At 37.3% G+C, this 22,159-nt stretch overlaps 1 protein-coding gene across 2 annotated transcripts in view; it reads right to left on the reverse strand.

Moving 5' to 3' along the window:
- The window catches only part of nlgn4xa (neuroligin 4 X-linked a), a 607,526-nt gene that overhangs the window by 447,704 nt on the left and 137,663 nt on the right, over positions 1-22,159 (reverse strand). The gene's annotated exons all lie outside the window — the stretch shown is intronic.

Genomic DNA, 22,159 nt, shown 5'->3' on the forward strand with positions numbered 1-22,159 from the left:
ATGTTTTGCTGGAAATATTCATTCATAGTCGTCATCTAATTGCATCTTGTAATGGTAATGGCAAAGTTGTTTAAAAACTTGAAAGAAAAGCACAGAGTTGTTGCTAATCTTGTGTTGACACTCTCATTAGCTGGAGATCATTGACAGATGAATGGTTCTCAGTGTTTTTCACTTGACTATCACCCAGACTGGCTCTCTACACCCATTAACAACAGTGACTGACACAAATTTCCACATGTCCTGTTTGTTTAAAATAAATAACAGTAGTGTTACCAGAGGCATTTTCCATTGTTTAATCCTAACTTCAAATCACCAGATTGTTTGGTTTTGGACTAACCTCCAAAATTAGCAACCAAAAGAGCATGATTATTTTTTTATAATTATTATTGTTATTAAATTCATCTTACTAGCTGTGTTTGCATATCCTCATCCACATTAGCACATTATGTAGAAGTAAAATGCTTGAGGTCCATCCTGTCTGGATTTTGACATGTTATCAAGGCTTTCCACAACAGTGTCTCCAGGTGGGTACAGCATGGCGTGGGTTAACATGGAGTTGTGACCAGTGTGCTACGTTACACTGCAAAACCAGGCAAATGTTTATTTCCAAATACAAGCCAGCCACTTTCTGACGATACATGATGTAACAGTTGCCTGATTTTAGAGAATATCTAGAAATTCTTTGTTATTGATCTTGTTATTACAAAGCATTCTTAAAAAGTCCCAATATGATAACTAGATTACAGTCATGACACTGTAGAAATACCCGAGTTCTCTTTCATTCTTCAATTGTTGTATACCTCCATCCATCTAAATATCTTCTAATCCCACTTTTTCTTTAGCAAGTTTGTGAACCAGAACATATCTTGACAGTATTAAAAAAAACTATTTTGGAACTGGGGGCCAATCCAAGGCATATCTATACTCACTCTCACTGGGCTACATTAAATTTACTCAACATTCCTAGAGCTTTCTAAAGTAGGAAAAGAAACTTGGAACTTGGAGAAAACTGAAACAAATGAGCAAACTCTAAGCACAGTGTGATCAGATGTTGCAAAGCACTCTCTCACTTTATATCTACAGTATGAGTTCTTTCATAAGTACGATGATTTTAAACATACTTACAAAGATACATTTGATGTGTTAGTGTTATTTCTCTCAGTGAAGTGGAATTTGGCAAACAATTAGGGCAGCGGAAACTAAATTTCAAAACTCAGAAAAATCGTTGCCAAAACTGAAATGCTAAATGGTGAATGTTGACAAAAGGGAAATTAACAGAAGAACTACCACCAAAACCTAAACATCTAACAAAATGAAGAGAATTTCTAAAAGTCGGTCATCAGGATGTTTATTACTAAAAGCACACACACTAAACTTATTTGAGGTTTGAATCCTGGACACTGCACTGAACGAACAAGCAAAGCATCAGTGATGTAATGTAGTATGCTTTCTGGAAGTTGAGTCCCTAGTAAAGGAGTACTGATAAATTTCAGAGCTGCTAATAAATAATGCAAGAAGCCAATGTATTAAAATTTCCTAAAGCTCAAAGTCACAACAAGACAACAGGAAAGAAATACTAGCAAGGTGTCCCAATTTGTAACACTATCCATAACTTAATATATTCATGATTGTCAATTTATTTAATAATGAGCATTCCCTCTGTTGCAGTTGTTTCCCTTCTTACTCTAAATCCTGCAATCCTGAAATAGCCAAGTGGTTTTGATAATCAAAAATTGGATATTTTCTAAAGACTTTATCTTCTAAAATTATTTATTAAGCATTAAATATGCATTGCCTTTCTGGACACTATGGGATTCTGGAGCAAGTATGGACAGAAAAATATTTTTTATTAATTAACCTACCATATATGTCCTGAGTGCAGATGCCTGTTCTAAGCACTGTATCAACAGTAACCTTGTCTACACATCAAAGAGTGATAGAACTGGTTGCATTTGAAGGGAAAAATAACTGTTGTAGGTTTCTGATAAACCAGCATGTGAACTGAACAATTACAGCCAATTAAATACTTGTCCTTTGAAAAGACTGTCAAGCATGTGATCTGTTTGTCGAAAGGTAAGCCAAAGTTCAGTTTTACCAGGCCTCTCTTGCAGATGAGAACTGTTTGTTTCACAACACACCTGTTGAACCCCTTTTTAATGTTTTTTTAACATTAACGTCTAGTCTACACATTCCCAGGAGTCAGAGAATGACGCCTCATTCCATCTGATAACTGTTGTTCTGCAATGATTTAATTGTCCAGATTGTCCAAATTGGTCAGATAACTTGCCTGGACACAATGGCCAAATTTTGGAGATTTTAGGGCAATCTCCCAGAATGCATGTCTGTGTTTTTTGCCATTATCCACCACATATTTGTAATTGTAATACTCTGTTACTATATATAACTTGGAATTTACCAGTTAATAAAAGGTTAATTATTATAAACCACTTTTGATCTTTTACTCTGCTATTGTTAGTATTAATGCTGAAAAGGTACAACCCTTTCCTTGGGGACAAAAACAAAAAAAAACTCAGTCTTTATGGTTCACAATCTGAATATTCATAATTGGTGAGTATTCTTTTAATAGTCTGGCACTGAATTTAATGTAACACACATTAACTTAAGCTGTCTAGCCTCTGAGGTGTTGTTCTGTAACACATGCTAAGGTATAGCACTCATCCTTTGAGGCTGCACATGACCTATTATTCTAAGAAAGGCTGGAAAAGGTTACAACACCATCTCTAAAGAGTTTGGACTCCACCAATCCACAGTCAGACAGATTGTGTACAAATGGAGGAAATTCAAGACCATTGTTACCCTCCCCAGGAGTGATCGACCAACAATGATCACTCCAAGAGCAAGGTGTAATAGTCAGCGAGATCACAAAGGACCCCAGGGTAACTTCTAAGCAACTGAAGGCCTCTCTCACATTGGCTAATGTTCATGTTCATGAGTCCACCATCAGGAGAACACTGAACAATAATGGTATGCATGGCAGGGTTGCAAGGGGAAAGCCACTGCTCTCCAAAAAAAACATTGCTGCTCATCTGCAGTTTGCTAAAGATCACATGGACAAACCAGAAGGTTATTGGAAGAATGTTTTGTGGATGGATGAGACCAAAACAGAACTTTTTGGTTTAAATGAAAAATGTTATGTTTGGAGAAAGGAAAACACTGCATTCCAGCATAAGAACCTTATCCCATCTGTGAAACATGGTGGTGGTAGTACCTCCACCATGGTTTGGGCCTGTTTTGCTGCACCTGGGCCAGGATGGCTTGCCTTCATTAATGGAACAATCAATTCTGAATTATATCAGAGAATTCTAAAGTAAAATGTAAGGACATCTGCCCATGAACTGAATTTCAAGAGAAGGTGGGTCATGTAGCAAGACAACGACCCTAAGCACACAAGTCGTTCTACCAAAGAATGGTTAAAGAAGAATAAAATGAATGTTTTGGAATGGCCAAGTTAATGTGAGGAAACCCACCAACATCCCAGAGTTGAAGCTGTTCTGTAAGGAGGAATGGGCTAAAATTCCTCCAAGCCGGTCTGCAGAAATGATCAAAAGTTACCGGAAACGTTTAGTTACAGTTATGGCTGCAAAGGGGGGTCACACCAGATACTGAAAGCAAAGGTTAACATACTTTTGCCACTCGCAAATATGTAATATTTGATCATTTTCCTTAATAAATAAATGACCAGGTATAATATTTTTGTCTCATTTGTTTAACTGGTTTCTCTTTATCTACTTTTAAGACTTGAGTGAAAATCTGATGATGTTTTAGGTCATATTTATGCAGAAATATAGAAAATTCTAAAGGGTTCACAAATTTTCAAGCACAACTGTATTAGTTTTCATATAAAATCATTTATATTTGAATTTTAAACACTATATTTCCAATGTCATACAATGATAATTTTCATTATCAAAGTATTTATGATAAGACTTTAAAAAGTTGTGCACCAAAAAAATACATTTTTCTTCCAGAGATAGTGATCATTTAAGGCATCTAAAGGCTTTTCATCTTAGTCCATGCCTATTATTTTCTACATGTATCAAAGTTTAATGTTTTTAATGCAGCAAGTGACTTTTATGAAAAGTAAGCCACAAGGATCTTCTATGGACCACACAAAACATTATTCACAGTTTGAAATTTCAAAATTTCTATTTAAAAAAATGATAAAAGGCACCATTATAAGAATTCACTTAGAGATTCTTTTATTTCCTTTATTCTTTGTCATTTGTTGTGTTCTTAGTAGGTCACAAAAGAAATGTCCTTTGCTAAACTTATAAAGCATCCGAGGACCAATAACAAAAGCTTTTATTGTAGACTGAATCTGAAACTTAAAATTGTTTGCATTCGGAATGACCAATTTTCATTTGTTCAATACATTATTAAAAAAAAATCAGTGATTTTAAAATTAATAGCAAACCTAATGTGGAGCTCTAAAAATAATAGTTAATAGAGTTTAAAAATGTAAATTTATTTGGTTGCTCATATGATTAAACCACTTGAATTTTCTGACATATCATTCCGGTTTTTTAAAAAATATATACAGTGTATACTCACTGAGCAGATTATTAGGATGACCTGTGCAACTGCTTATCCATGCAATTATCTAATCAGCTAATCATGTGGTAGCAGAGCAATGCATTAAATCATGCAGATACAAGTCAGGAGCTCCAGTTAATGTTACATCAAAAATTGTGATCTCAGGGATTTCGAGTGTTGCCTGTTTGTTGGTGCCAGACAGGCTGGTTTAAATGATTCTTTAACTGTTGATCTCCTGGGATTTTCATGGACAACAGTATCTACAGTTTACTCAGAGTAAGGGGAAAAACAAGAAACATCCAATGAGTGGCAGTTGTGTGGACAGAAACATCTTGCTGATGAGAGGAGTCAGAGGAGAAGGATCAAACTAAATCATGCTTACAGAATGGGAACGGTAACTCAGGTAACCACTCTTTACAACTGTGGTGAGCAGACAGACATCTCAGAATGCACAGAACCTTGAGGTGGATGGGCTAAAACAGCAGAAGACCAGGTTGGGTTCCACTCATGTCAGCCAAGAACAGACATTTAAAACTGCAGTGGGCACAGGCCCACCAAAACTGGCCAGCTGAAGACAACATACATGCAGCCTGGTCTGATGGTCTCCAGTTTCTACTAGGACAGAATAGTTTGAGAATTAGGTGCCAACAGCATGCATCCAACCTTCCTTGTGTCAACAGTCCAGGCTGGGGGTAGTGCCATAATTGTGTGGGTAATGTGTTCTTGGCACACTTTGGGTCCATTAATAGTAGTCAATAATTGTGTGAATGCTAAGACCTATCTAAGTATTACTGCTGACCATGTGCATCCATTTATGGCCATAATTTAACAATCTCCTAATGGCTACTTCCAGAATGGTGATGCACCATTTCACAAAACAAAAGTCATCTCAAACTGGTTTCATGAATGGAACAATGAGTTCAGTGTTCCTTAGTGGCCTTCCCAGTCACCAGATCTGAATCCAATTGAAAAAGTATGTGGTAGAACACATGAATGTGCAGGTGACAAATTTGCAAAAAATTTCTAAGGCAGTCATGTCAGCATACCCTGTAGATCAGAATGTCAAAGAAATGATTCAAACATCTTGTGTAATCTATGCCATGAAAAACAGAGGGCACAAGGAGGTTATACCCAGTATTAGCATAGTGTTCCTACTAGTTTCCCCATATTTATGAAAAGTCAATAGAAAAACATTTGAAATCCATCAATTCAGTTCCTGAAACAGATTAATAAAGTTCAGGGATGTGGAAAACTGGAGCCTATCCTGGGAGTATTGCCCACAAGGTAGGATTAAATTTTGGACAGAGTGTACATCCACAGAACCACAAACTCAGGAACAAATCAACATGTTCTCATATGGGGTCAATTTAGGGTTGACACTCATACTATCACAAATTCTTATGGATTAGAGGAGGAGAACCAACATACCCAGAGAGAAATCAACACACATAGAATGAAGAATGAGATTGACAGAGGCCTAGTCTAAAGCCTAATCTCTATGAACTGTGCACCAGGCATACTAACCACTGCACTCCTATGACATCCCACATGTATAAAATGTTGTATATATTTATGAAAAGTCAATAGAAAAATATTGAAAATCCATTAATTCATCTCCTGAAACAGCTGAATCAAGATCAGGGTTGTGGAGAGCTGGAGCCTATCCTGGGAGCATTGCCCCACAAAATAGGATTCATCTCTGGACAGAGTGTACATCCATAGAAGTACACACTCCGAAACACATCAGCATCTTCTCATATGGAGTCAATTTAGTGTTGACACTCATACTATCACAAATATGTATAAATTTAGCTGAGGGGAATCTACATACCCCAGGAAAAATCAACTCAAAAATTGAAGAACGAGATCGACAGAGGCCTACTCTATGAGCTGTGAAGCTGGCATGCTAACCACTGCACCACTATGATATCCTACATGTACAAAATTTTTTATAAATGAATGTAAACATTGTCACACACGTGCACATGGGAGGCAGCTAAAGGGCTTGAGTGAAGGCAGTTTGGAGGCATGTCGGGGTGTAGCAGAGTGCACTGACTCTTTTTCTCCCTTGCCTGTAGACCATACCCGGGGGAGTTCACCTGGCTCTCCTGACATCACTTCCGGGACTGAGCCAATGGAAGTTGGCCACACCAGCTCCAGTCCCTCTGATGTCACGTCCGGCTATGAACCAATGGTGGAAGACCACGTGCCAGATCCATATGACCTCACTTCCTGTCTCCCCCTTTAAAACCTGCCCCTTTTCCTTTGTTTCCTCAGTCTTGTTCTGGACTCAGTTGAATGCACTTCAGTGCTGATTATTTGATAAAAACGACCTTTTGCAGCCAGGATACCACATTATACGGGTGGCTGCCCAACCCTTTATCTGTCCATGTCTCGTTCTTGTGACAACATACAGTACTTACTGGCTTTACTGCTAAATGCTAACAATTCTACTACTTAGACCAACATCGATGTTTAATAATGCTTTAACTAATATACTGACATTGTGCCCCGTCTTGGCCACAGGTTCTTTTCAAATGCAAGTGAGAAAGAACAAGGAGAATGGTTTAGAGACTTCATGTGATGCTTCTTTCCTTCACTGCCACAACTGCTAAATGCTCCTTTGAGAGGCAAGTGCCAATGAAAAACACATACAATGACTTCTGTCCCCAAACTATAACCATGACTGTGGAGGGGGTTCTGGCCACACATGGGCTCATTTTTGGAAAACTCAAAAATAATCAGCTGGCAAGAGAGATGGAAAAGCAGAATATCAGCATACCTGATACTGTAAAGAAGGTAGTCAAGGAATTACAAACACCTTAAGCAAAATTTGCTGTATTTATTTGTTTGTTTTCTTAACTATTTAATACCTTGTGGATGACGTCACACTCACTACTGATGATGCTACGCATTAGTTGTTAGGGTTTCACACTCACCATCAGAGCAGAATTTAAGAATGAAGCAAAGGAAAAATGACCCGGCGTCAAGCAGTAAGTAAATTATTGACCTTATAGGGATATTTCCCAACAGTAACCTTATTCTTATGATACCCTGTCTGTAAATAGTATCAGAAGTGTGAAATCTGTTTAATTTTGATAGCAACACTATTTCTTGCAGTCCACACTAGGTCAGTAAAACAAAGTTCAATAAAAATATATTTGTTTTCACTCTTTCAGCATAAAAAGTTTCTATCCTCCAAAGCTGCAGCAAGTTGTTGGGGCAAAAGAGAAGGCCATGGGTCTAAACTTGCACTTTAACTAGTAATCTGAAGCGGGCAATATAATTAAAGATCATAACCTCATATGCCATTTTTTATCATTGTAAGTCACTCAAATAAGGACCTCTTGTCTTATTTACTTTAAACATCCAAATCAATAAAATACTCCCGCCTCAACAACTTCTAGGTGACAAAGGCTGGCATGATGACATATTGGATTATGGATTATGTATTTATTGTGAACTTAATGTGAACTTTGTTTCTTGCTATTGATGCACATTTGATTTAAGTGCTACTGCATAATTTACTGACTATTTTTAATACCGCTTTTGTTATATTAAAGGTGGTGCTGAAGATAAACTGAGTCAGCCAAAGTGCCATATGACAAACGTGCATGAAACATTTTTTCAAACTTTCTCTGCTTTAGCATACAATGACACCACAATAAATTCAATTAGTTACACATATCTTTAAGGAAGGTCTTGTTCAGTTCGTTCAAGTGAGCAATGGATTAAAAATTTAAAGAAATGAGGCAAAAACAAAAGCCCTGATGGTGTTTAGTATTCATTACACTATGTTAAAACAGTCATATTTAGTACTTTGCTGCATATCCCTTGCATAACTATGACTTCTCCAGTGATGCTCTGCCAAGCCTCTAATGCAGCCATTTTCATTTTCTTCTGGTTTTGGGGGCTTGTCTCATTAAGTTTTCTCTTCAGCATATGAAAGGCCTGCTCATTTGGAGTTATATCAGGTGACTGGCTTGGCAATTCAAGAATTTCCCATTTTTTTAGCTTTGAAAAACTCAGGCGTTGCTTTAGCAGTATGTGTGGGCTCATTATCTTGTTGTAGGATGAAGTGTTGTCCAATGAGTTTGGAAGCATTTACTGGAACTTCAGCCGAAGAGATGTTTGTATACACCTCAGAATTCATCATGCAGATGTTGTCAGCAGTTACATCATCAATGAAGATATGTGTGTCAGTACCACTGGTAGCCATTCACATCCAAGTCAAAACATCCCCCCACCATGTTAAACAGATAAGGTGGTCTGCTTTGGATCTTGGGCAGTTTCATCTCCACACGTTCTTCTGGGCCTCACTCTGATACAGGTTCATCTTTGTCTCGTCTGTCCACAACACCTTTTCCAGAATTATGTTAGCTCTTTCAAGTAAATATTTGCAAACTATAATCTGGTTGTGTTGTTTCTGTGACCAGCTAATGGTCTGAATCTTGCGGTGTGGCCTCTGTATTTCTGTTCATGAAGTTTTCTGAGGAGAGTCGCCTCCTAAAGACTGTTTATGATCTATCAGACAGGTGTTTTGGGCTTATAGTGATGATTTCTTGTACATCAGCAGTGGAGGTCTTTCTTGGGCTACCAGTCCCTTTGTGATTACTAACCTCCCCAGTGTGTTATTTCTTCTGAATGATGTTCCAGACAGTTGATTTAGACAATTCTAAGGTTTTACTGATTTCTCTAATGCCTTTATTCTTGTCTATCCGCCTCATAATGGCTTATTTTTCACAGCTATTGCTTTCATGTTGAACAATGACAAAGGGTAGAAGCCATCCAAGGTATCTTATGCCTGCACTGATGAAGCAATGAATCACACCTGGGTAATCACAAACACCTGTGACAACAACTGTCCCAAACATTATAGTGCTATGAAATGGGGGGACCATGTAGTAAAAGTGTTGTCATTTCTACATGGAGTGACCAAAAAGTATGCAAATACCTTTAAATAAAAGTCTGCAATGTACACTTTATAATCATTTCTGAATTGTTTGATTTGTAATTTTAGACTGTAGAGAAGACAGGCAAATCAAGGAAAAATGTGTCTTTGGAGGGCCCTGTATTTCTGATTCTATAACTTATTGCATTAGCCTCTACATGAGCATCATTCCACTAAATAAATATACCTACTTATATTATTGCTGTAGATATTCCTGTGTGAACACCATCATTAAAGGTACATTAGAATGTAAATAATTCTAATGATGAGACCATTTTAAAAACCTGAAATGGGGAAATGCAATAAACAGTGGGACTATAGGAAAGAAAATATGACACATAACAACGAACTGATTCAGCAGAGTCCACCCTTCACAAGAGGAGCTGGTAACTGGAGAGAGCATCAATAAGCTGGTGTGGGTAAATAAGCACCAGGGACAGTTGAGTTTACAGATCAGAATTGTGTCCTGGAAGTAATTCATTGAGCACTGTAATAAAAGAGTTGTGGCACCTCCACTGAGAAGCCCATTTAATGGAGCAGAAAAAGAGAAAAACAATCAAAGTAATAAATGCAACTCAAATATCATTGACCATTTACTGATTAAATTTATCTTGGAGGTTTAAGTATACTTATGTCCTTTTTACACTACAGAGTAATCCATCTTTCAAAACATTTTCTGACATATTTGATCCAATGTAAGGTTGGTGGGCTAGTTGCTTATCTGGCAGCAATGACAGGAACTAAACTGTGGATGTGAGGGCAGCTTATTAAAGGGCACATTAATTCAGCAACCCACACATGGTCAGTTTTTTTCCAGATATACAGTAAATAAGAACTGACATTCAAATTCTATTATGTATCTGTCCTCTTTCAAATCTTTTTCTTCTCATTCAGGATCTTAAAGAAACTAGAGCTCAGTTTGGCAGACAGAGTTGAAGATTTTTTGTTTATTAATTTTAAACAGGCTAGGAAAAACTATATCTAGTATGACAAATGTGAATATATATATATATCTCCCGGGCCATAAGAGGATAGCCGCCCTGGTTGTTATGGGGGTCACAGGAACCGAGCTGGGAAGCTCAATCCTATAGGGGCCTGTGGCCGCCACCAGGGGGCGCCCACTGGATCCTAGAGCCCTGGAAGGCAGCACTTTCACCACACCGGGAAATGCAAGCAAAAGGAATTCCAGGGTCACAGGTGCTCAGGCGGTGGTTCATCAAGGGGCACCTGGAGCATATCCGGGTGAGTATAAAAGGGGCCACCTTCCAACACTCGAGGAGCGAGAGTTGGGAGGAAGAGGACAAGGCTTCAGAGAGAGGAGAGAAGGTGGCCCAAAGAGGACCATTGAGAGGTCAAAGAGAGAAAGGGTGTTTGGTGTTGGAGCACTGTGTGTTGTGCGGGACTCACGAACTTGCATATAGTGTAAATAAACCATGTGTGGTGGACTTAGGAACGGTGTCTGTCTGTGGTCGGGCTGGCTCTCACTATATATATATATATATATAGCATATATATATATATTTTTTTTCAAATAACGTAATTCCAGATTTTAATGGGCACATTTGCCCACCATAGATGCTATTAAATGTTGTGAAGCACAAGATGTTTGTAAAGGCAAGAGAACGAAAGTAGGATGTTAAAAGCATAATGAGCATAAAATATAGGTGGCTTCTAAAGACTGTCCTTGAAACTAGTGACAGAATAATTGTAGACATTTGGAAAATGCTCAAAGCACTTACTATGACAAGAAATGTAATAAAAACAACATGAAGAATTAGCAAAAAAGCTGCCAAACAGCTCATGTAAAAATGACAATCATGCTTTGAAAAAACCCAAACTTCACACCATACAAATATCCCAAATTTACAAATGATGGAGTTGATTTTTAATGTGGACTTCACTGAATTCTCAATATTAATTTTTTGAATTTTTGCCAGCTCCAGCATATAGGGGCAGATGATGACTGGCAACCTCTGCCTCCACCATCTGCCACTGCCGATTTCCTCCCGGCATAGCTGACATGCCAGTCAAAGTTCCTAAAGGACATGGAAATTGGAATGTGACTGCTTGATGCATTTTGTACTTCACTGCATAGTACTTTGGCTTATTGAGCCATCAAACCTGTCAAAATACATCTTTATAGTGGGCTGAATCGATTATACAGTAGGCATAATCATTTTAAAGTTTTGTGAATACAATGGAGCACCGTAGTAACAGCCTCTCACCCTAGAATGACGACACAGACAAAACATACAAATTCATATGTTTACTGTTAAGTCAATGGAGCGTAGAAATAAATCAAGGGCGAGATGAAAATCCCAAAGTAAACAGAAGAGAAAATAGCCTTTGAAGCTCTACCTATTCAGACATGTCTGTCAGCCAGGCAAAATTGCTTGCCCACTTTCCCATCAAGCACTCCCTACACCTTATATCAATCTCTTAATTTGTTATCTCCTACCAATGGGTCTTTACTTAATTCACATACTGACTTCAGACTAAAAATGCCATTGGTAAGGATCAGCGTGAACCCCATTGTGGAATTTCATACTTTCCCTTAAACTAATAAATTACAGTGGATTAAAAAAGTATTTAGACCCCATCAATTCTTACACACTTTTTTATTGTATATTTTTTTTCAAATGGATAATTTAGCCATTTTTGCCAATCAATCTACTGGACACTCAATAACCCATAATTACAAGGTGAAAGTATTTATTAAAAATAAACACTGAAATCACTCCCTAGAAGTAATTGGACCTTTAATTCAGTACTTTGTAGAAGCCAGTTTGGCACCAATTATGGCTTCAAATCTTCTTGGTAAGCTAAATTAGATTGGATGGGAAGTGTCTGTGAACTGCCATCTTCAGGTCTCCCCACAGATGTTCAATGGGGTATAAGTCGGGCTGCCATGTGCCTTTTATTAAGGAGTGGCTTCCGTCTGGCCACTCTACCATACAGGCCTGATTGGTGGATTGCTGCAGAGATGGTTGTCCTTCTGGAAGGTTCTCCTGTCTCCACAGAGGACCTCGGGTTCTTGGTCACCACCCTGACTAAGGCCCTTCTCCCCCTATCGCTCAGTTTAGATGGCCGGCCAGCTCTAGGAAGAGTCCTGGTGGTTTCGAACTTCTTCCACTTACGGATGATGGAGGCCACTGTGCTCATTGGGACCTTCAAAGCAGCAGAAATTTTTCTGTAACCTTCCCCAGATTTGTGCCTTGACTTTACCACAGGTGGACTCCAATTAAGCTGCAGAAACATCTCAAGGATGATCAGGAGAAACAGGATGCACCTGAGCTCAATTTTGAGCTTCATGGCAAAGGCTGTGAATACTTATATACATGTGCTTTCTCAATTTTTTTATTTTTAATAAATTTGCAATAATCTCAAGTAAACTTTTTTTCATTATGTCATTATGGGGTGTTGTGTGTAGAATTCTGTGAAAAAAAATGAATTTAATCCATTTTGGAATAAGGCTGTAACATAACAAAATGTGGAAAAAGTGATGGGCGGTGAAATACTTTCCGGACGCACTGTATAATACGCAACCGTGGCTGTTCGTTTGTCTGTCCAGGATTTTCAAATCACCTGTACCTCACAAACCATTTGCCCTATTGACCTGAAATTTGGTATACAAATACTACATGACATCTACTATCCTCTTTCTGGGTGATGATTGACCTCCAAAGTTATTCCTCTTTTTATTTTTATTTTATTTTATAGTAGAATCAATTCTCTGCAGTAGCCAGCAGGGAGGCCATGTGGCACTGTTCTCATCCTTACCACCTTCGAAGTCACTTCCCCTACCTCTTCATATCTTAAATCATTATTCAGGCAGACTGAAGGCTTAAGTGCCCGTTTAAGTGAAAAATTAAAGAAAACATACTAAGTAATTGCAACACAAACACTGATTTAGTCAGTTTTAATACAAAAAGATGCTGACAAAAAAAGAGAAGAAGCGGGCCACTAGGGTAAGGAAAACGAGCGGCTCACGAAGCAGCAAGCGCATCTACCTCTGAACAAACAAATGCTAAACGTACAGAGAAAGTGTATGAAAACTATGAGTGCTTCAGTCAAGTGTATTCACTGTACGTTATCACACAGTCCACCGTTAACTAATACATACTGTATATAATCCCGATCATTCTTAAAACATGTTTTCTCTTTGTCATTAGGGGTTTAGAGTTTAGAATGATAGGAAAAACTGCAAATGTACCAATTTAAAATAAAATCTACAACACAACAAAGTGTGCAGAAAATGAAGGGGTCTAAATACTTTCTGAATCCACTGTACCTTCAACAAAATTCAAATCCTAGAGAAGAGAATGCAAAAGAAACTCACACACAAAGAGGCAGATAAACAACAGTTGTTCACCGATGTTTTTGAACTTTTATTAGACTGACTTGAGATGATTTTACTCATATTATGGCTTTACAAAGATTTTGATTCTGAGATATTTATTTTAAGAGTATACTAGTGTTTTGGTGAAAGGGTCTTGCAGATTGCTTGAAAATGGTTGGGAAGCCAAGGTAGCCTATTCAACTAAAGGGACCTGTTTGTTACTGTATGTGTTCAGGCTACAACAGCAGCAGCAGGCATCTATTAATGGTTCTCTAAAGGTGCAAAGTCACTGCAAATTGTCAGTCACCTAACGTACAGGATAAGGATGCATTACATTTGTTGACAGCCTTATATAGTTTTCACATGTGAAGTACAAGCAGGTTAAGTCCATCAATTCACAGAGTAAGGTGAAGGCTAGGAGTGAACTGAATTTCATGATGTAGAAAATTAACATCCTAGCTATCAAAGTTAATTGTCTGAATAGTAAAAAAAGAAAAGTCATTGAGTCACAAACCTTGCTTTCTTGCTCCATCATAGGAATAACTTTTACTTTTTTTCCTTTGCAGACAGACACTGGCATAACTTTTCACCATCTATAATAAGGTTTTGAACCTACTGTTTTTCCTTGATCATTTTCTCTTTGCCAAATAAAGATGTAAATCATTGGTTGGGGCTCACGTGTGCAAAGACTTGAAGAATTCATACATTTTCCTTATGTCTGTATTTGTTTTTCCATGTATTCAGATTCACTCCTAAATCCTTCTATCAAGCATCTAAGGTTGCTTCATAGCCCTAAATTAGTCTGGTGGATAAATAAGTCCTCTGACAGACTGGCATGCCACCTAAGGATAGCTCCTACCTGGTATTCAATATTTTCAGTGTAGGCTGTGGATGTCCAATAAGTGAAATTGAATCATTACTTTAGGAAAGAGAATAATGAATTCAAGAAAACATTTTATTGCAAAATATTTCTTTTTAATCTCTTTTATTGATCTTTGGAATTTGCAGTTGGACAACATTTGGGCATACTCATTGATCCAAGATATCTGGTTTGAAATCTGCTATGTTGAGTATACAGATTCTGTCTGTGTTGGCTTGTCCCTAGTGAGCGTGTGTGTGAACAGACCCTGAGATAGATGGGTACCCTGTTCAGGGTTGGTTCTTCTCTTGTGCCTGATGTGGCCAACAAAGTCTTGGGCTCCCTATGACTCTGACTTGGATTAAGTTTGAGCTTCAGAATGTTTTGTTATGTCATGAATTTATCATCAGTATTTTGCAGTACTTCTTATTTAAACTACTATAACAAATCATGGAATGAAATTATTCAAATATTTACTTTTGTTTGGCAGGCACTAGAATAAATGTAAAAATATTTAATATTTGATATCAAATATACATTCACCCTCAGCATTCATCCTATTACTCAGTATCCTCATGCATCTTGACCGCTCTCTCAATCACATTCCCATAAAGCCTGCTTCTCAGACTCTGCCATTTCAAGATGTGATGGTCGCCTCCTGTCCACTTTTTGACTACCACACTTCACCTGTTGTGAAAACATCATTCATATCCTTGCAAATATTTCCCATCTTTGAAGGCAACTCCCAGTGTGCCTCCTACGCCTTTCCTCGTTACTCTCGTGTGTCTCAACCTCTCTGGCCTGGGGCTTCCTGTCTTGATCTTGATTGATTGAGCAACCGCAGTGAAACTGACCAATGTCAATTTCATCAATCAGATTGCTTTGAGGGACTGGACACATACATACAGATATTAATGTTTTATTATATACATAGATATACTTAAAAAATAACAACAGTAAATACAACAGAATAATCACTTCAGTTAAAATAATATGAAACTAGAAAATTATACAAAAATGTGAAACGGATTCCTGTCTCAGAAATAAAGGAACATGGGTGAGCATTGAAGTTATAAATATTAACATTATAATTGAGTCATACACAAGAGCAGTAATCTGGAGAAATAGGTGTCTCCTTGCCAGCAGTGGCCTCGATGCAAAGGATAACATATTTAAGTGACATTGTTCAGTAAGACTCAGAAAGGCACTCAATAACAGGTAATGTAGTATTTGTCTGATGCCTTTGAAGTATTGACCTCAGTAAGTAGAAACTTATTGGCCATCTGGCATGGCCCTTAGGAACAAAAGCAGGAGATAAAACTCTTAATATCCTAGTAAAGACAGAGAAGGGCAAAAATTACTCTAATTACCATTTCAGCAACGGATCCCTCATGTAACATCCAGGAGGGATCCAGGAGGCACCAGAGGACTCTCGGAGACAAGAGCATTATTTCTCTGGCGATGATAAACATCTTCTCACAGATATTTAGAATAAAATAACATTTTTAAATTGTTCCAGCCCCCTGGATGATACCATGCAGCAGAGTGAAGATTCACACTGTGACTTGTCAAGTGCTATTGCGCTGCATACGGTGCCAAATGGATACATCTGGTTCTGTATTGAGTACAGAAAACCAAATGTTATCTCTAGATAGAATGCCTGCCACTTGCAAAAATGTGGACAAGTTAATAAATCATCTGGGTATGGCAGTCTTCCTAAGTACTATCAGTATGATAAATGTGTCCTGGGAACTTAACTTTCACAACAAATATTCAAGAAATGGCAGCAGTTTGTACACAGCATGGCCTTTATGCTACTGTTGTATGCCAGTGATGACTCTGTAGTGCCTTAGCAAAAAAAAACAGAGAGTATTCTGATAGCAAATTGTTAAAAGTACTGCAGCATAAATACTATACCGAAAGTAGCAACTTGATAATTAGCAGTAGAGGAGTCTATCAGCTCTTGGATGAATATACAATAGCAGACACATTTAGAAGTGAAAAAAATCTAATGACATATCATAGATTTCTATGTCTAATATACTAAGTGACAAATCTTTTGTCGCTGATGGTTTGATGTTTATTGGGGAGATTAGAGCTTTGCACTGGTAGTGGTGGGTTTGAGGCCATATGAATACTTCCATGGCTACTGAATTCAGTTCTCTGGAACTGAATTAAGGGCCAGATAAAGAAGCCACAAGTTTTATAAGCCTTTATTTAACCTTGAGTGAGAGTCAGAAAGAATGAATACTGAACAGCAGGCTTGCTTGCAGCCGACAGAGCATTTTCAGTTAATCACTTGGTATTTTTATGCTGTAGGCACTGACCGGCAATCATTTAGCAGGAAATCTCATGGGCTAATCTATTTAGCAAATTTGTAATGGTTAAAAGGTGTAGACAATTCTTGTCCTCCGTCTTATAATATTGTAACGATCTTAACACTATAACTATCTTAACACTTAACAAACACAATCTTAACATTTAACAGAAAAAAAACTAATGTCAACACCCTAACATCAAAAAATATCCTAAGAACATCTGTTAGTCAGTTATTTCTATGAAGTAATATATGCTCATGCAGCCTTAATAGGACTTACAAAGCACCAATGACAAACTTTGAAATGGAGGGCTATCTATAGAGTTTGTTGCTGATAAGGGACAAGACCTCAACAAAGGCTTTCTCTTGCTGTTGCTACTGTTACTATAATGAACTCGGTCAGCTTCTATTATAAGGTCAGAAAACATGACAAAAAGCTAGACACATTTTGACCAGAACAGGCCATTCATTCCAACTAATTCACCAATACTGTTTGCCTAATTTTTCCAAAGTAACATCAAATTGAGAATTAAATGTTCCTCTACCACATCACTTGGGAATTTATTGCATGTGTGTATGGTTCTTTGTGCAAAGACAAACTTTCTAGTGTTTCTGCAAAGATTGCCCCTAACAAGTTTGCCACTGTGTCTCTGTGTTCTTTAAGAACTAATTTCAAAGTAGAAGCTTGAATCTGCTGTTTTAATTGTCTGCAGAATTTTGAACACCTCAATCTCATCGCCTCTAAATCACAGTTTGTTTAAGCTGAAAAGGTTAACTTTCTTCTGTCTTTCATTGTAGTTCATACCTCTCAGTCCTAGAAACAGTAGAGTTATCCTTTTCTAGACGTATGCCAGCGTTGTAATCTTATATATAAATGTTTACCTGTGGAAGTGTGAGTCTGTCCGGCCCGGAATTGAGAGGTGTAGTCAGGCGAAGGGCTCCACTTTTGAGGATACGCAAGTGAGGCCAGCATGTCAGCAGAACGAAACATCCGAAGAGAGTCACTCTCTTATCCACTATTACAGAAGCGTGGCGAGCACATCAGCAAAACAGTATCTCTTTTACTTTTCCTCCCACCAATAATACACAAGCGAAGCAAACACATCAGTAAAACAAAACATCTGAAGAAAGACTGTTGCTTAGCCACTAATGCACAAATGATGCAAGCATGTTGGCAAAATGAAACCTCCTTTCAATTACCTGACATCTCTACATTTCAATATTTTTACTGATGATTTCAATAGTTTCTTGGACCCAGCTTACACAGCTAGTGTCTTATAATATGGTGAACAAAACTGTACTCAATACTCCAACTGAGAGCTCACGCATGCTCTAAAAAACTTTGAATTGTATGCTACACATTGCACTATATAATCCAGTGCCCTATTGGCTATGTGTAGACGGTCCTGAGTGGAAAGCAAGGAGTCTATTATGCCTCATAAAGTGTATTTTCAAATTTCAGACCTCCTATCGTATATTCAAATCTAAAATGTTTATTTTTTACATGTAATACATTACATTTACTTATACTAAATTTAGTCTGCCATTGATCTGCCCAAGACTAACCTGTCCAGATTCTCTGTAATGTTTCAGATGATTCCATATTGTCTGCTAATCCATTGTTGGAAATCACAAGCACATTTAATTTGATACCATTTTCTTATTGGAGGTTATATAAACTGTGAACATGCATATGATGTTGGTATTATAAATAACATTTAGAATTAATATTTCAACAATTTTAACAGAAAAAGAGTTTGGTTCAAGCCTAAGATGTTTTGACATATTTTTACACCTTAATAAAATAGATCCTTATAATTTGTCTTATTATTTTACAAACGTTCATTTTGACTCTATGTGCTTTCGCACATTCTGAAAGAGATTCCAGTCACTCTGATCTGTGTAGGCTACATTGAGAGGACATGATAAATGGTGTGAAGTTCAGACTGTATTGACAGAATATCTATACAATCGCTCAGCAGTTCAGCATAATATGTGATCATACCATTAGCAGAGTAGACAACCATCTTACCAGTATTTCTTTGTCAAAATAGGTGCTGATTTATATTTCAGTCTCCCTTACTTACTACTGTGTTCCGAGACAATGGAAAGGTCATCATTTGACCATCAAAATGCATACAAATGTGGTTTTATACTGTATATGTGGGTGTTTTCCCAAGTACAGTCAGCCCTTGTGATTCAAAGGTTTATGATTCGAGGATTCACCTCTTTGTGGGTTTGCTATAGATGATTAAATGGAAATTATTTTTCAAGTTTTGCGAGTGGTGAACAGGAAAGATGTCATTCACTGAATGCTATGAAATTGCAATAAAGACAGGACTCTCAGCTTCAAGTCAAACGCACAGCATTGTGGGAACGATATTTTTCCTGTTTACTGAATGTTGCCTTTTCCGGAGAGTAACTGTTAATTATTATTTCAGGACACAATGCACACATTTTCCATGTTTTGATCATACAAGTAGATATTGGACATGTGGATTATTCAACACGAATTACATGAGAATTTTCTCTGTTATGGACTAACATTTTATTCGGGCTTTCACCCCCTGCAGCCCAGTATTGAATTATTGTATGTAAATTAAGAAGAAGATGGAGCTTCAAAAAACACATACTAGGAAGACGTGTGTTAATGAGTAGGAGTGTCATAATACCTGATACTAGAAAATGTATAAGAAACAAGCTTTCCAAAAATTCTATGCCATACAAGGCGGGTGAGGTAGAACCTATGAATAGCAATTTCCCAATCCTGGTTATAGTGATTCAATTTTAGCTGTTGGTTTTGATTTCTCTAAATTAAAAACACACTATTTTAATTCAAGTATTCATTTTTAAATTTCTCTCTATCCCAGAGGAAAGTGGATTCTGTAGTTTTTGATGCCCTTTACAGAGCTCAAGTGCTGCTTATAACTTACTCTGCTACCAGTGTTTGTGAATTCATAGTTTAAATAATATGTGGTACCATTTATTACGAAAGTGCTTTTGTTATTTCTTTGATTTTCTTGTTTTTTATGAAAAATCTTTCACCTTAATTGGGGATCATTTCTTTCTTTCTTTACAGGCTCTTTCATAAGCAGTTTTAGAACTGATCTGGAACTTCAAAATGGATTTGCTGATTAATATGCAGTATGTGTCAACTTCTCTGCCAGGTAATCAAGCTTTATTGAATATTTATATGTGCTGGTGTACAGTAGGCAGTGTTTATTTTGTCATGAAGCGTCATTAACTGACAGCACAGTTACTGCAGCTGAAGGGTGAAAGCTTTGTTGAGCAGAAGGCCCTGTCAATGTTTTCGGAATATATTAGCAGACAAAATTATTGCTGAGAAAACTTGCATTTTGGTCCTCTGTTTATTAATTTAAAACTGTATTTTGTGATTTAGTACAGGGTTGGGAAGCAGGTAAGGCTTTCCCTAGCTTTCAAATGTCAATATAAAGAATGCTTCTAACTGATTATAATTAATCACTAAGCAGGGATATAATAATGACCAATGTATTTTATGTTAAATCAAGGAAAACTTTCTTGAACGGCTTTAATTGCACATTATTTTATCCTTTATATTTTAATTCAGGTGAAACTTTGGCAGTGTTTGGATCCCTGGGTCTAATTTTGGGCCAAGTTTTGTGAATTTTTCTTCAGTTAAAAAACTTTGTACCTCCCAAGACATGCATGTAAATTAGCGACTCTACTGTGGATATGTTGCATTTTTCCCATATTTAGAGAATAAAAACATAAGAAATTTGACAAACGAAAGAAGACTATTCAGTCCATGAAACTCATTTGTCTGGCTAAAATCAAATCTGTCACAATATCTCATCCGGATGCTTCTTAAATGTTGTTAAGTTTTCCGATTCAACTACATTTTTCAGATTGCCAAAACCCTTTGAGGAGCTTTATGACTTCAGGCCTAAATACACTTCCCCTTAAATTCCACTGGCATCTTAGAGTATGTTAATTCACTGTTAAGATGAAAGAAATTCTGCTGAATGTACTTTATCAATGCCTTTCACAATTTGAAGATCTGAATCAGGTCCTCACCAAGTCTCCCCTGCTTGAGACAGAACAGGAGTCTGTTAGAGTAGGACATGGCCCTAAGTCCTGGGACACACTTGGTTGCTGTCCTGTATAAACCTTCAAATGCTGCTATATTTTTGTTGTAGCAATGTGATAGAACTACACACAATACTCCAGATGCTTTCTTACTAGTGCATTATATAATCATAATGAATTACTAGTGCATTATATAATCATCACCCATTATGAGTTAGTGTGCACTGTGATTGACCAGCACATTGTTCGAGGTTGGTTTATGCCTAATACCCAGTACTGCTGGGATATGTTTTACCCTATGACCCTAAACTGAATTAAACATATTCAATAATGCACAACAACAAAACTTTCATTCTTCTCTCCTTCTTCTAATTCTGCTTAACCTAGATAGAATCAATTATACTTTTTCAGTTAGATAAGAAAAAATTCCCTGACATGAACAGTGAACTACTAGAAGAATATTGCAATGTACATTATGAATTATCTCACAGTCCATTCATCTGTTTTCCACAGAACTGGTGGCCATCACAACAACAAATTATTGTAGAACCTGGTAATGGATGCCAGTCCATACTTGGGAACATTAGCCTGTCTATTTAACACCAAGTATTTGTACTGTGGGAGAAAATCTAAGCAAATGTGCAATGTCTGCAGAGAATGTCACTCCAATCAAGAATCAAACTGATGTTCAATATGTCTCACAATCCCACTGTGCTTACTACTGCTATTTGTAATGACTTCAAATTTATTTACTCTCAGTATGCAGACATAGTCCAGATGCATTGCTGTTGTTCAAAGAAACTGTACAACTGGTGCAACATGTAAACTAAGTGACGTTGATAGTGATATGATTGTTGGTGCCATACATGACAGATCCAGCCTCACAGAAAATGCTGCTTTTAGGCGATTGTAATTAGCCACATTCGTTAACAGAAAGGCCATAAACACCCAGGCAACAGCTCTTTACAACAGTGGTGACACTGCTGAGCAGAACCATATTGGGTTCCACTCCAGTCAGCAAAGAAAAGGAATATAAATAATATAATAATAATAGTAATATAAATACAAAGT

Source organism: Polypterus senegalus, chromosome 2 (assembly GCF_016835505.1).
Source record: "Polypterus senegalus isolate Bchr_013 chromosome 2, ASM1683550v1, whole genome shotgun sequence".
In the NCBI taxonomy this organism is placed as follows: domain Eukaryota; kingdom Metazoa; phylum Chordata; class Cladistia; order Polypteriformes; family Polypteridae; genus Polypterus; species Polypterus senegalus.